The sequence below is a fragment of the Saimiri boliviensis genome, chromosome 12 (genome assembly GCF_048565385.1).
Source record: "Saimiri boliviensis isolate mSaiBol1 chromosome 12, mSaiBol1.pri, whole genome shotgun sequence".
Lineage (NCBI taxonomy): Eukaryota > Metazoa > Chordata > Mammalia > Primates > Cebidae > Saimiri > Saimiri boliviensis.
The window spans coordinates 74,473,884-74,490,134 of record NC_133460.1 but is presented as its reverse complement, the minus strand read 5'-3'; the positions used below and the strand labels follow the sequence as shown (position 1 = coordinate 74,490,134).

Here is a 16,251-nt window from a genome sequence, read left to right as displayed (position 1 = left end):
TTTTAGTGCTCTGGGAATTATTGAAAGGTTTTAAGCTGCAAGCAATATGGTCTAATTTAATTTGTTGTTGTTTTGTTTATTTTGAGAGGGAGTCTTGCTCTACTGCCCAGGCCGGCAACCTCCACCTCTTGGGTTCAAGTGATTTCTCCTGCCTCAGCCTTCCGAGTATCTGGGATTACAGGCACGCGCCACCACACCTGGTTAATTTTGTATTTTTAGTAGAGACGGATTTCACCACGTTGGCCACGCTGGTGAACTCCTGACCTCGAATGATCCGCCCGCCTCGGCCTCCCAAAGTGCTGGGATTACAGGTGTGAGCCACTGTGCTAATTTAAGTTTTGAGAAAAACATTCTTGGTGTTTTATGGGGAACAGATGGGAAGAGGTTAAGAGCAGAGGGAAGGAGACTTGCAGGAGTCGGGAACAGGAGATGGCGAGATGGATGGGGTGGTGGTGTGCAGATGGAAAAAAAGGGCGGATTTTGATGAGATAACGGAAAGGACTTGCTGATGGATTGATGTGGGAGGTAAGTGATAACTCCTAGATTTTTGGCTTGATGAATGGAATGGATGAAAGTCTAATATAATAAAACCATAAAGTAGAGTTCTCTACTTAAAGAGGGAGAAAGGAAAGAGGGAAGACTGGATCCTGACTACTGGGGTATCTTATTCTCTTTTGGCTACCCTGGGTCTTCCTAGAGTTTTTAGGTCATGGTTCTCAAATTTTAGAATGCTGAGCCACTTGGAAAGCTTGTTACACTGCTGGCTGCTGAATATAATGTTCCTGGAGCAGAGCATGTGGGGGCAGATGAGACCAAAATGGTTAATAAAGTTGTGTCTGGTGACTAAAGAACTATAGACGTACTGCTTTTAGCTAACCTTAGAATTAGGTGGAGACACCTCAAAGCAATTGGCAAGCAGTTAGCTAACAGAATATGGCTTCTTTTTATAAACTTAAGAAAAAAACAAAGACCAATAAGGTAGCCCTTTCTTTTCACTTTATGCTTCTCCATTCTTCACACGCTACTGAAATAAGAAAAAAAAAAAACCTGATGTCTATTATTTATATGGCTAGAAACTCTGGGTAGTTCTTCCTCTTGTTAGGATGTATTTTACTTTCTTAATAATCTTCCTGTGGAATCATCTATAACCACAAGAACTACTTAATATGAGTGTGTAAATGTGTCTCTGTTGAAGGAAGCAGCACAATAGGGCACTGTACATATGATTGGTCTATCACTGGAGAGGTACACTTACTGCAAAGAAACAAACTAGATTTAGCCACTGTTACTTTATCTGGATGCCTTATTTGTATTAGCTTTATCCTGATCCAATATTCTTTCAATTTGCACTTTCTGACTTTATCAAAATAAATAAAGGTGAAGCAGAAACTTGCAAATAAATTCATTGAGATGAGCAACACCAAGAGTGAGTCAGAAAGGGTAAATCAGCCCCAAACAAAGCTGGCTATGCCTTTTTTCCAAATAAGTTTAATCAGTCTCCACTGGTGTTGCTGTTGTTAGCAGGTGAAAGCCCAGCCCAACCAACCATCCCGTTCAATGATTTGTAAGACCTGCCTGGTCCTGCTGCGAGCAGGTCCTGCTCATTATCACTGATTCTTCTCTTGAAAGACAGTGTTTCCCCTCTGCTGTTATACATCCCTCTCCACTCTCTAAATTGCATTTCACACTTATGCAATTCATGTGACACTTGCTATATCCTGCTTAGCAGTTAGTGCGTCTTTTTCTTTCTTTCTTTCTTTCTTTTTTTTTTTTTTTTTTTTTTTTTAAGACAGTCTTGCTTTGTCACCCAGGCTGGAGTGTAGGGGCACGATCTTGACTCACTGCAACCTCCACCTCCCAGGTTCAAGCGATTCTCCTGCCTCAGCATCCTGAGTAGCTGGGATTACAGGCATCCACCACCATGCATTGTTAATTTTTGTATTTTTAGTAGAGACCAGACTGGTCTCGAACTCCTGACCTCCAGTGATCCACCCGCTTCAGCCTCCCAAAGTGCTGGGATTACAGGCATGAGCCACTGCGCCAGGCTGCTAGTGCATTTTTTAATCTCTCATACTAGACATTCCAGGCATTCCCCAAGGTCTTAGTCCTAGGCCTGCTGCTTGAGCTTCATCCCACCTCTTTTGAACAGAAAATTTTCAAAGCATACCTCTAACCTTTACTTTTCCCCTTGGTTCCTGACCTGAATTTTCAACTGTTTACTGGGTACTTCCACCTCAAGATCCACGTGTTCAGTATTGAACAGTTCACATGCTGCTACATTTTCTCTCTCTGTTAATGATCACCATCCTCCTGACTGGAGACACACAGACTTCTCATGTCTCTTTCACTCCATATCTAATCAGTCACTTTGTCCAATTGATTTTCTCCATTCTCATCAAAATGACTTATTTACCCACTGACAAATACACCTTGCACTTTTCCACTGCAAGTATCAGTACCTTCAGTTTAATATAACCAGACTGCTTTCCTTCCTGCTTTTTGAAATTCTCCAAGAAGTCATTCCAGCCCTACCTATAAAGTCAGGCTTCACCTTGCCAGCTTCTCTCTCAAGCATTCCACTTTTTTTTTTTTGAGACGGAGTCTTGCTCTGTTGTTCAGGCTGAAGTGCAGTGGCATCATCTCAGCTCATGGCAACCTCCACCTCCCGGATTCAAGTGATTCTCCTGCCTTAGCCTCCCTGGTAGCTGGGGTTACAGGCATATGTCACCATGCCCAGCTAATTTTTCTGTTTTTTTAAACTAATTTTTCTGTAGAGATGGGGTTTTGCCACGCTGGTCTTGAACTCCTGACCTTGTGATCCACCCACCTCGGCCTCCCAAAGTTCTGGGATTACAGGCGTGAGTCACCTCACCTGGCCTGCTCCTCTTCTCTGAATTTTTCTAGCAAGGGTTGACTTTCTTTATCAAAATAATAATGTACCTTTTTCTTTTGAAACAAAGTGATGACACACGTTTTCTTATTATAAGGTTATAGTAAAGTTGTTTTTGAAATCTTTGTCATTTTCATGGCTACTTATACACAGAATTAGATTGTAAATTCTGTGAAGATAGGCACCATGTCTTAAAATATCTTTGTATTATGCATAGGGCCTATACAGACTAGATACTCAGGAATTGTGGTTGATTTATTTGTATTAGATTTAGCTAGCATAGAGATGAAAGAGAGCCATGCACTGTAGTTCACTTTGCAATTTAGTCATTCATTAAATTGGCTCATTAAACACAAATAATTTCTTTTCTAATATATTGCTAATGAAATGTCTTTTTTCCCCCCAGAGTAATTGAAAAGATTACAACAGTATGATAAAAACTATAGGATGAGTGAGGTGGCTCATGCTTGTGTTCCCAGCACTTTGGGAGGGCAAGGTGGGCAGATCACAAGGTTAGGAGTTCCAGATCAGCCTGGCCAACATGGTGAAAATTCATCTCTACTAAAAATACAAAAATTAGCCAGGTGTGGTGGCGGGCACCTGCAGTCCCAGCTACTCAGGAGGCGGAGGCAGGAGAATTGCTTGAACCTGGGAGGCAGAGATTGCAATGAGCCAAGATCATGCCACTGTACTCCAGCCTGGGCGACAGAGCAAGACTCCATCTCAAAAACAACAAACAAACAAACAAAAAAACTCTACCAAAAAAAAAAATTCTTTCTTGAAAAAAACCCCTGGAATACATGTACAGAACGTATAGGTTTGTTACACGGATATACATGTGCCATGGCAGTTTGCTGCACCTATTGACATGTCTTCTAAGTTCCCTCCCCTCACCCCTCACCCCCAACAGGCTCTGGTGTGTGTTGTTCCCCTCTTTGTATCCATGTATTCTCATTGTTCAACTACTACTTATGAGGGAGAACATGTGATGTTTTGTTTGGTGTTCATGTGTTAAGTTGCTGAGGATGATGGCTTCCAGCTTCATCCATGTCCCTGCAAAAAACATGATTTCATTCCTTTTTATGGCTGCATAGTATTCCATGGTATATATGTACAATATTTTCTTTATCCAGTCTATCATTGATGGGCATTTGGGTTGGTTCCATTTCTTGGCTATTGTAAATAGTGCTGCAATAAACATATGTGTACATGTGTCTTTATAGTAGGATGATTTACATTCCTTTGGGTATATTCCCAGTAATGGGATTGCTGGGTCAAATGATATTTCTGGTTCCAGATCCTTGAGGAATCATCATACTGTCTTCCACAATGGTTGAACTAATTTACATTCCCACCAACAGTGTGAAAGTATTCTTGTTTCTCTACAGCCTTGCCAGCATCTATTGTTTCCTGACTTTTAAATAATCACCATTATGACTGATGCAAGATGGTATCTCATTGTGGTTTTGATTTGCACTTCTCTGATGATCAGTGATGTTGAGCTTTTTTTCATATGTTTGTGGCCACATAAATGTCTTCTTTTGAGAAGTGTCTGTTCCTATCCTTTGCCCTTTTAGATGATTTTTTTTTTTTTAAATTTAAGTTCTTTGTAGATTCTGGATACTAGACCTTTGTCAGATGGGTAGATTGCAAAAATTTTCTCCCATTCTGTAGGTTGCCTGTTCACTCTGATGATATTTCTTTTACTGTGTAGAAGCCATTTAGTTTAATTAGATCTCATTTGTCCATTTTGGCTTTCATTACTATTGCTTTCGGCTTTTTTTTTTTTTTTTTTTTTTTTTTTTTAGATATCTCACTCTGTCACCTAGGCTGCAGTGCAGTGGTATGATCTTGGCTCTCTGCAGCCTCTACCTTCTGGGTTCAAGTGATTCTCCTGCCTCAGCCTCCTGAGTAGCTGGGACTACAGGCATGCACCACCACAACTGGCTAAGTTTTGTATTTTTCGTACAGACAGGGTTTCACCATGTTGTCCAGGCTGTTCTCACATTCCTGACCTCAAGTGATCTGCCAGCCTTGGCCACCCAAAGTGCTGAGATTACAGGTATGAGCCACTGTGCCCGGCTGCTTTTGCATTTTTGTCATAAAGTCTTTGCCCATGCCTATGTCCTGCATAGTATTTGCTAAGTTTTCTTCTAGAGTTTTTATGGTTTTGGGTTTTACATGTAAGTCTTTAATCCATCTTGGGCTAATTTTTGTACAAGGTGTAAGGAAGGGGTACAGTTTCAGTTTTCTGCATATGGCTAGCCAGTTTTCTCAGCACCATTTACTGAATAGGAGATCCTTTCCTCATTGCTTGTTTTTGTCAGATTTCTCGAATATCAAATGGTTGTAGGTGTTGGTATTATTTCTGAGGTCTCTGTTCAGCTCCATTGGTCTGTGTGTCTGTTGTACTAGTACCACGCTGATTTGGTTACTGTAGTCTTGTAGTATAGTTTGAAGTCAGGTAGTGTGTTGCCTCTAGCTTTGTTCTTTTTGCTTAGGATTGTCTTGGCTATACAGGGTCTTCTTTGATTCCGTATGAAATTCAAGATATCTTTTTCTAATTCTGTGAAGAATGTCAGTGGTAGTTTGATGGGAATAGCATTGAACTATAAATTACTTTGGTCAGTATGGCCATTTTCATGATATTGATTCTTCCTCTCCATGAGGATGGAGTGTTTCTTCATTTGTTTGTGTTGTCTCTTATTTCCTTGAGCAGTGTTTGTAGCTCTTCTTGAAGAGGTCCTTCACATCCCTTGTTAGCTGTCCTCCTAGGTATTTTATTCTCTTTGTAGCAATTGTGAATGGGAGGGCATTCATGATTTTTTGCTCTCTGCTTGTTTATTGTTGGTGTAAAGAAATGCTTGTGATTTTTGCACATTGATTTTGTAACCTGCGACTTTGCTGAAGTTGCTGATTAGTTTAAGGAGTTTGGTAGTGTGGATTCATATTAGTTATCTCTTAATTAAATAATGCTGCATGACAATCATCATACCTCCGTGGCTATGACAATAAACATTTTTGTTTGCACATAAGTGTGTAGGTTAACTGGGTGATTCTGCTGATCTGAGCTGGTCTCAGTGGGCTCAATTGTGCACCTACAGCCTGCTGTGGGAATAGTTTTGCTGATCTTGCCTGGGCTCAACTGGGGTGACTCAGATTGGCCCCCAATGTCATCTCATCCAGCAGGCCAGAGCCAAGGCTTGTTTTTATAGCAGTGTAGGACTTGAGAGAGAGCCAGATGGAGGTATAACCCCTTAAGGCAGACATCCCCAAACTTTTTACACAGGGGGCCAGTTCACTGTCCCTCAGACCGTTGGAGGGCCGCCACATACTGTGCTCCTCTCACTGACCACCAATGAAAGAGGTGCCCCTTCCTGAAGTGCGGTGGAGGGCTGAATAAATGGCCTCAGGGGGCCGCATGTGGCCCACGAGCCATAGTCTGGGGACACCTGCCTTAAGGTCTAGACTAGGAATTGGCCCACTATCATTTATCTTCCCTACTGGCTAAAGCAATCACAAGATGATGCCTGACTAAGGAGTATGGAGATAGGCCCTGTTCTCTATGGAATGAACTACAAAGTCATGTTGCAAAGGATATGAAAACAGTGGTCGTAGAGAAAACCCAGCTATTTTTACAATAAATCTACCTCACAGTTAGACAGACCTGGTTTCATAAGCAGGCACTGTTTACTACTTGCCTGATAATTGGGCAATTCACTTAACCACTCTGAGCCATTTTTTTCTCAACTGGAAACTGAATGAAAGAATACATACACAGGGCCGGGTATATCATAGGAACTAAAAGATTTCAATAGATTTTCTCACAACGTTCTCTGCAAAGAATTGCTCTTAATATTATGAAAATTAAATAATTGTATTTAAATTTAATTTGGAGAAACAATACTAAAACTGAATACATACTTCAGAAAATAATGAGATAAAAGTTTGAGCAGTCATTTGACAAGATTTTGAATAAATTAACTGGAAAACTAAGGTCAACATTATTAAAACCAGTAGATCCAACTGATCCAATGGGATCCAAAAAGGGTAGGTCATAAAGTCCCTGGGTCAGACCATCGGGAATTTATCACCTCCTTGTTTTCATACTCCACATCTGGTTGGGAGACAACACCAGTAATTCTTCTCTCTTGTCCATTCTCCACATAAACATTTATTTCTATCCCAAATATATTCTCAGAAGAAGCCCTAAATGGTCAGAGAACCCCTAACCTGCACAGCAGCACTCAGCTAGGGAAACTTGATTTCAGGGATAAAGTATTGGGTTAGGCGTGGGGCCATAATGGTTCTGCTCATGGCTGCTGGCTTTGTTCATAGGAGATGCTTCATAAATACTAACTGAATGAGTCTTCCAGAGGAAGAGCAACAGATGTAAACAGCAAAGGTGATATGCAATGAACATGCACTCATTCTGCAAAGTTTTATTAAGTTTCTACTCTGTAGATATAGGCGGAGTGGTAAATGAGACAGAGAGAGTTACGGCCATCAAATAGCTTACACTCTATGCATTCAAGGGAGGAGTATTTGTATTTTCTGCTAACATTTATTGGGCACTTACTATGCTTCAGCTGTTGTGCTAAGCACTTTAAGCATTTTATCCGCCCCCGTCCCCCGCTTTTTTTTTGAGACAAGTTCTTGCTGTGTTGCCCAGGCTGGAGTGCAGTTGTCACGATCATGGCTCACTGAGGCCTTGACCTTCCGGTCTCAAGCCATCCTACCACCTCAGCCTCTCAAGTAGCTGGGTCTACAGGCGTGTGCCACCCGGCCCAGCTAAGTTTTACATTTTTTTTGGTAGAGACAGGTTTTCACCATGTTGCCTAGGCTGATCTCAAACTCTTGGGCTCAAGTGATCCTCCTGTCTCAGCTTGCCAAAGGGCTGGGTTTACAGGCATGAGCCACTGCACCCTGCCAGCTAAGTACAAATCTCATTTAGCCTCCAAAACACCTATGAAGTGTTATTATCATGTTCATTTTATAAATGAGGAAAATGAAGTTCTGAGTTATTATACAACTTTCCCCAAATCACCCAGCTAGAAAGAGGGGGAGCTAAGCCTTGAACTCAAATCTGCCTGATGTATAAACTTGGGATCTTAATGACTATCACCAGAGTTGGATGGGAAGGCTTTGTGAAGAAATTGAGATGTTTGTTTTCTTTTTAAGTTTTAAATTATTCTTATTTTATTATGACAATTTGAAACAGAAAAAGTCAAGAAAATTATCCATTGAACACCTATATGTTGCTACCTAGATTCTAGATTTAACATTTTACTACATTGCTTTATCATGTAACTATCCATCTGTCTATCCCTCTCTCTAACCATTAATTATCTTTTGTAAATGCCTTTCAAGGGAAGTTACAGATATCAATACAAGTTGGGATTTGAATTGGGCCTTCTATGATGCTGTTAGATCTCTATAGGCAGAAGACAGAAAGAAAGGGGCAGCCCAGACATGGGAAAGAGTATGGGTGAAGAATAAGGGTAGGAATGTGCCAGTGACTTCACGGATCAAGAATGAGGGTGTGACAGAGGGTGCCTGTTAGTGTTGAGAAACATGATATTAAAAGTGGATAGGAAAGCTGTTGGAAGAGGATTTTGGCCAAACAACCGGTAAATGAGTCCCATTTTGATGAAATAAATATGGGAATAGGAATGGTCAGAGTTTCCAGTAGAAAGAATATAAGGCACAGGGTCAAGAAATTAGTCATATAGTTGGGTGGGGAGAGAGGCAAAAGTAATGGAAGTGTAGTAGTTCCAGTGAGCCATGCATGAGGGAAGACGAGTCTGGAGATCAGTGACAATAGATAGGGAGATAAAACTATTAAGAAAATATAACACACCAGGCACCATGGCTCATGCCTATAATTCTAGAACTTTGGGAGGCCAAGGTGGGCAGATCTCTTGAGGCCAGGAGTTCAAGACCAACCTGGCCAACATTATGAAACCCCATCTCTACTAAAAATACAAAGATTAGTCAGGCGTGATGGTGCGCACCTGCAGTCACAGGAGTTACTTGGGAGGCTGAGGCATGAGAATCACTTGAGTCCAGGAGAAGGGGGTTACAGCGAGCTGAGATCACACCATTGCATTCTAGCCTGTGCAACAGATCAAGACTCTATCTCAAAAAAAAAAAAAGAAAAAAAAAAAAGAAGGAAAGAAAATACAACAGAAGAAATTTGCTTTATTGATGTTTACATTCAAAAACAATATTTTTTAGCATATAATAATTCATAACAATATAATCTAAATTGAATGTTTTTATAAAAATGATCTTTTACCTGTGATCTTCAGAGAATATCTTACCTTCTCAGAGCTTCATGAATGAGTAGACACCCACATTCTGCAAACAGTGACCTGGGTCAGGCTATGCCAGCCGCTCTCATGTTTGTCATCTCAGGTAATCCTCAAAGCACCGAGAGAGAAAGGCATGATCACCCCTGGGATGTCACAGGAACTAAAAAATATCAATAAATATCCTCACAACCCTCCCTCCAAAGAATTGCTCTTAATATTATAAAAATTACATAACTTTAGTAAATGTAATTTGGAGAAACAAAATAATAAAATCAAACATACTTCAGAAAATAATGACATAAAAATTTGCACAACCTAACCCAGTGGAGATATTTGGCAATGTCTAAAAAAATTTTGATGGTCACAACTAGGGCATTACTATTGGTACCTAATGGGCAAACACAAAAGATGCTGCTAAATGTTCTACAATGCACACAACAGTCCCACAGCAAAGAATTGTCAGGCCTAAAATATCAGTAGCGCAGACCTTGAAGGTCTAACCTAATTAGCACAGAGACTGGGATATGTAACTGCTCAATCCTTTATTTTTTATTTTCTATTTTTAGAGACAGGGTCTAGTTCTGTTGCCCAACCTGGAGTGTTGTGGCACAGTCATAGCTCACTTCAGCCTCGAACTTCTGGGCTCAAGAGATCCTCCCACCTCAGCTTCCCAAGTAGCTGGGGTTATAGATGCTTACCACCATGTCCAGATAATTAAAAAAAATTTTTTTTAGGGATCGGGTCTCGCTATATTGCCTGGGCTGGTCTAGAACTCCTGGCCTCAAGTGATCCTTTGGTTTTAACCTCCTAAAATGTTGGGATTACAGGCATGAGCCATCATACCCAGCCTCAATCTATGTATTTTGAATAGTACTGGTGATTTTATTTTATAGAAGAGAAATATGAGGCTTGAGAGGTAGAATGTTAAGAAATGTGCTTAGTTTGTCCTGCTAAAAAATGGCAGAAACGAGATTTTTCTTTGGTTTTCTGATTTCCAATTCAATGTCTTTCAGTTATACCTTGACTTCAGAAAGATAAATGTGTTGAAATGATTACATAGCTTCGAGTCACAGTAAATGAGAGAATGTTAGCACCAGAGCCTAAGTGACATTGGAGAAGAGAACCTTGAGAGCTGCTGAGATCTAAGAGCAGATTGTAGTGATGACTTGCGTTCCTGATATTTTAAAATAGGAAATGATGGTATAGGCAGAATGCAAGGAAAAATATTCACTGGATGTCTGGCGAAAAGAATTGGAGTTCAGAGGGAGGTCAGAACTGGAAAGGCACTGCTGCTTGTGTTAACACTGCAGGTATTAGCTACAATCACGGGGCTGAGATGGAGATACACATTAAGAAGGAACTGTGGAAATAGGGGTTGAATTCTAAGAAAATGCTCATAGAAAAGAGTGTTGAAAAAGGAACAAAAAAGATGAAAAAGAAAGTGGACTCTGGGCTGGGCACAGTGTCTCATGCCTATAGTCCCAGCACTTTGGGAGGCCAAGGCGGGAGGATCACTTGAGCCCACAAGTTTGAGAGCAGCCTGGGCAACATGGAAAAACTCCATCTCTACAAAAAATACAAAAACTAGCAGGGGATGGTGGTGGGTGGCTGTAGTCCCAGCTACTCGGGAGGCTGAGGTGGGGGATCACCTGAATCTAGGTGATCAAGACTGTAGTAAGCTGGGATGGTGCCACTGTACTCCAACCTGGGTGATAGAGTGAGGCTCTGTTTCAAAAGCTACAAAAGAGGAAAGAAAGGAAAAGAGACAAGGAAGGAAGGAAGAAAGGAGAGAGAGAAAGATAGATGAAGGAAGGAGAGAGAAAGACACAGAGAAGAAAGAAAGAGAAAAGAAAGAAGAAAGCAAGGAAGGAAGGGAGGGAGGGAGAAAAAGGGAGAAAGAAGGAAGGAAGGGAGGGAAAAAAGAAAAAGAAAGGAAGGAAGGAAGGAGGAAAGAAAGAAACAAAAGAAGGAAGAAAGAGAGAGAGAGAAAAAGAAAGAAAGAAAGAGAGAAAGAAAAGAAAGAATCTGAAAGGTGCCCACAGGACATGATCTTATTAAAGAAGTCAGTTGAACAGGAGTTTGAGAAGGCATTTCTTCAAAAATCTGTTACTTGGTGTCTAAGGAAAAAATTTCACTACTTCCCTTTCCACATATTGCCCTAATCTGTACAACTGACAATGTAAAATACGTTGCATCTTATTTATGCTGCTTGTAGTTAATCCTAAAATCTTAATTAGTCATGAGAATAAAATTTCAAATTCTGTTTAGGCAAAAACCTCAAGGATTCGTCCTCAATCTCCAACCTTCCTGTAGCTTCTATTTTGACCTGGACACCCCAAATGTTACTTATCTGTGGCCAATGTTCCTGTTTTTCTCTGCTGAGTCCACACATTCTTGTTTGACCAAATAACAGGAACAAACAATTCCTTTCATAATGGATGTACCCTAAGGTGTCAGGCTTCTCAGAATCCTATCTGAAAATTAATTCCACTGAGCCATGGTGCAATAGGATTTCAGTTAACACACTTGTTATTTATTGGCTACAAATGCTAGGGATTTGACAAAATATGCTGTGCCTCCAGGCCGGAAGAGTACAAATCGTACTCCATTCTGAGTACGGAAGAGGATGGGAGTTAGAACATACTATTAACGCATGTGGAGATACCAGGTCAGTGACCACATCAGGGAAAGGTTACTTAATTAATAATGATGTACCAATAATGCCATGTCTCTGTTAAAGAAAAAAATATTCAATGACATAAAAAATTATTCAATGGTAAGGAAGACTTTATTCAGGATAATTGAGACAGATACAAGGACCACTACAATGAAGACCTGCAGTAGGGTAGAGAGATGGGCTCTACTCTGAATACAGCAGAGGGAAATGGGAATTTATAGCCAAGGAACAGGGTATGGGATTCTAGCTAAATTAACCTAATAGGATTCTTTTTTTTTTTTTTTTTTGAGACAGAGTTTCGCTCTTGTTACCCAGGCTGGAGTGCAATGGCGCTATCTCGGCTCACTGCAACCTCCGCCTCCCGGGTTCAGGCAATTCTCCTGCCTCAGCCTCCTGAGTAGCTGGGACTACAGGTACGTGCCACCAAGCCCAGCTAATTTTTGTATTTTTAGTAGAGACAGGGTTTCACCATGTTGACCAGGACGGTCTCGATCTCCTGACCTCATGATCCACCTGCTTCGGCCTCCCAAAGTGCTGGGATTACAGGCTTGGGCCACCACGCCCGGCCAACCTAATAGGATTCTTACTAAAGACAGGCCAAGGTGATTAGATAACACCTGGGGGACAGTGGAGGATGAGGAACCCTTGGATGATCAGTTGTCAAGGAGGAGGGAGGTTATTGCTAAACTGACTTAGCTGAGTTCTTCAATAAATTAAAATTTACAAGGAAATACAGAGATGGTCTTAGGAGAAGTCTCAGGAGCCTGACTTAAGTTTTGCCAAGCAAAAAATCTTTGTCATTCCCCAATATTTTTAAGGTAAAATACTATTAATACTGATGGGATTAATATTTTTTACACACATGATATGCAAGGCATTGAATTAAATACATTCTATAGATTAACTCATTTTGATTCTCACAAGGACTCATTGATGAAGGTTTAATTTTTGTTCTTAAAATTAAGTAATATCTTTTAGACAGTTGAGGTTCTGGCTAGGACTTGGAAAAGCTGGATATCTGGGCTCATTTCCTTACCAAAATCCTGGCTTCTAAGCATCAGCTTTCCAGTAGAATTTTCTGTGATGAAGAAAATGTTTTGAGTGCTGTCCAGTATGGTAGACATTAGCCACATCTTGGTATGAAACACTTGAAAGGTGATTAGTGCAACAGACTAGTAGTGGAAAAGAAAAAGGCAAAACACACACAAGAAGCCTGAATTTGAATTATGATTATAATTAATTAACTGAAATGTAAATAACGACATTTTATAGCCATGTTGGGACTATGCAAATATAGCACATTTCCATCATTGCAGATAGTTCTGTTGGACAGCGCTGTTTGGAAGAAATACTGCTTCTTCCCTTTCCTTCTAGGTTGGATTCTAGGGTTCTACTGTTGCTTTGCTTTTCTTCTGCACAGTGATAGCAGTCCAGCTTTCTTCACCTCTTCCGGCTTCCCCAGTCTTCAACCTCAGTGAAAGGAGATTGCTTTGCTTTGTCCATCTCCCTTTCCTCCACTTCCATGCTGCCCACTCCCACATCAGCAGCTATGTCAGGTCTTGACTGTGGAACCCCAAAGGGGTAAGTACACAGAAGTGACCTGTCTATATCTGGCACTGCCTGGACACATTGCATTTACCATCACAATCATCATCCTACAATTACTGAACTCTTAAAGGATGAAAATCATTCTGTCAGAGAGAATCAGGCACATGAAATCTGAACCTCTTCTAATAAAACAACATCAATGACAGCATTGAATAGAGTAAACATAGTATTTGCTTTGGTCTTTGCTAGAGCCCCTGTAAGTGGTGACTTAGACTAAAGGAAGCCTTGTGTGATGTCCTATTCTCCAAAACTTTTACAACTCTTGTCCTACATTAGTTAAACAGAAAGTGAGACTTATTTGCCACTCAAAGCAATGTTTAACTAAAAGAAGCATTTTTCTGAAACTCAAAGCCTTTAACCCAAAGACCTTCACAGCTGAGAGTTCAGGGCTCATGGCAGTCTCTACATTTATAGGTTCATTTTCAATGCTAATGATTTCTTTTATATGCTGTATTTGTTCCTTCTGTCGTGTGTTTTAAACATTTATTCACTAATCATCACTTAGATTTAACCTAGGGTTTTTTGCAAGTGAAAATAGGACTTAAATTCAGATTTATAGTTAAAGGGCAGGAAACTGAGAGGAGGGGAAGGACTGAAAATAGCCAGAGGGTAAAATGAGAAAGGAATTTACTAAACTATTTTAAAAACACCCTGGGTTGCACAGTGGCTCATGCCTGTAATTCCAGTGCTCACCGAGGCTGAGGCAGGAGGATTCTTTGAGCCTAGAAGTTCGATTCTGCAATGAGCTATGATCGCACCACAGCACTCTAGCCTGAGAGACAGAGTGAAAGCCCTTCTTTAAAAAACAAATAAAATGAGACTCCTTCTCTAAAACAACAACAGCAGCAAAACAAACAAATGAAAAACACAAATACAGTGCTGCGGCAAATGCTCCTTACTGTTGATAACTTTTTGTCGGGTGGATCACAAGGTCAAGAGTTCGAGAGCAGCCTGTCCAACATGGTGAAACCCCATGTCTACTAAAATAAAAAAATTAGCCAGGTGCAGTGGCAGATACCCGTAATCCCAGCTACTCGGGAGGCTGAGGCAGGAGAATCGCTTAAACCCAGGAGGCGGAGATTGCAGTGAGCCGAGATCACGCCATTGGACTCCAGCGTGGGCAACAGGGCGAGATTCCGTCTCAAAACAAAACAGAACAAAATTCAAAAAGTCTAATTTATTTTGAAATTTTGACATACAACGAAATCACCAGGGAATCTTGCAGAAAATGCAGATTCTGATTTTGAGGCTCCGCGCTTGGGCCTGAGATTCCACTTTTTAAACGTGCATCCAGGTGATGACCTCGCTGTTGGTCCACCGGCCACTCTTGGAGAAGTGAGGACGTAGACTCCGAGATATTGGAACCAGACCTTGTCAGTTCAGAGGCCTTGCTTCTGACGAGAAAGTTCGTCTGGAACCTCTCACACGCGGAGTACTTCCTGGCAGCTCCCTCTTCAGGCTTTGAGTCAACGTTTGGGGAATTGTATCATGTATTGGGTGCCTACACCTCACTCATTTCATCCTCTCAGCAACAACATGAAGTGGGTGCTGTCATCCTTTGTTTTACAGGGAAAACCGGCTCAGAGAGTTAAATTGCCCAAGGTCGTGTGGTTTTCAGGTGTGTTGAACCCAGGTCCTTTTGACTCCAAGAGACAACGGTTTTCACTAGCATTCTGGAGCTTCAGTTTCCTGAGCTGTGAAATGGGAAGGACTGGCTAGCAGGGTCCGGGTCCCTGCCAGATTCACCTAAAGAAGGCCTTGTGTTTTTTCTCGATATATTGCTCTTTGACCCTGCGGGGAAAATTTCTTTTTGGGAACATCGAGCTCCCCTCGGCTTGCCTAGGTCAGGGGCATTCATGGCTCCTCCCGGGGAGGGTCCGGCAGTCCTGGAGACGTCTGACTGGGGACACAGAGAGCTGGTGCATTACATAACCGCGAGACGCCCTCCTCCTCTGCGCCCCTCACCCCTCGCCCGGCCGCAGCACTTAGAGCGGATCCCCGCGCTACATCCCCTTCGACCGCCCGGCCGAGTCCCCGGCGGAACTGGCGGAGCTGCACTAGCAGTGCATTTCGAAGGCCGAGCACTGGGATTTTCCGCGCCACGCTTCCCTCCCCCAGCGCTGCCCGCTGGGCCCCCGGCCCCAACCCCGCCGGCGCTTTTGCCCAGTCCGCTCCCAGCCCCACGGAAGCTCGGATAGCGGCGCCTGGGGCCGGGGAAGGGGCCACCGAGCAGGGACGAGGCTCTGCGGGTGCGCCCCGGGGACATGTCTGCCCGCTACCGCCAGGGCTGCAGTGGTCCGGGCGAGGTGAGGACGCGGCGGGGCTGGGCTGAGCCTGGGTGTGGCGGGGGAGCGGGAGGAGCAAGGAGAGGGTGTCTGTGCTCTCTGGGAGGGCTGCGGAGCGCTGGAGCGCTGGGCTGTCCCGGGTTCAGTCTGGCGGGCGGCTCCGGCTCCTGGATCCCCAGTACCCGGGCCAAGAAGCTTCCTCGGCTCCCTCTCTTCCCTCTCCCCGACTGGGCTGTGCAGAGGGCGCGGTGGCTCAGGTGACAAGGGCATCCCTCGAGGAAGGGCGGCGGGACGGCGGGACGCTGGGGCTGTCCTTGGAGCTGGAGGAGGACGGGGACGCCCCATTCTCCGCTGCCCTAGCTCCCATCACACGCCGGGAGCCTGGGACCCTAACTGGTGTGCTTCGGCGCGCAGCTTGGGTTGGGAGGGAGACCCATGCCCATTTACCCTGTCTGGGTTGGGTCTGCGCTGCGGCGG

The 16,251-nt window shown here is 42.7% G+C and overlaps 1 protein-coding gene across 13 annotated transcripts in view; it reads left to right on the top strand.

Annotated features, from left to right (window-relative positions):
• The first annotated feature begins 11,761 nt into the window (after positions 1-11,761).
• SLC16A12 (solute carrier family 16 member 12) overlaps positions 11,762-16,251 on the top strand; it is a 159,920-nt gene continuing 155,430 nt past the window's right edge. For 6 of the 13 annotated variants that reach the window (XR_012512883.1, XM_074382553.1, XM_074382547.1 and 3 more), the window contains exon 1: positions 11,762-11,872. The gene's annotated coding sequence lies outside the window, so the exon portion shown is untranslated. Of the gene's footprint in view, positions 11,873-14,663; positions 15,796-15,856; positions 16,032-16,251 lie in introns of those variants that run through there. The other 7 variants (XM_074382549.1, XM_074382546.1, XM_074382544.1 and 4 more) reach the window with 3 other exon arrangements.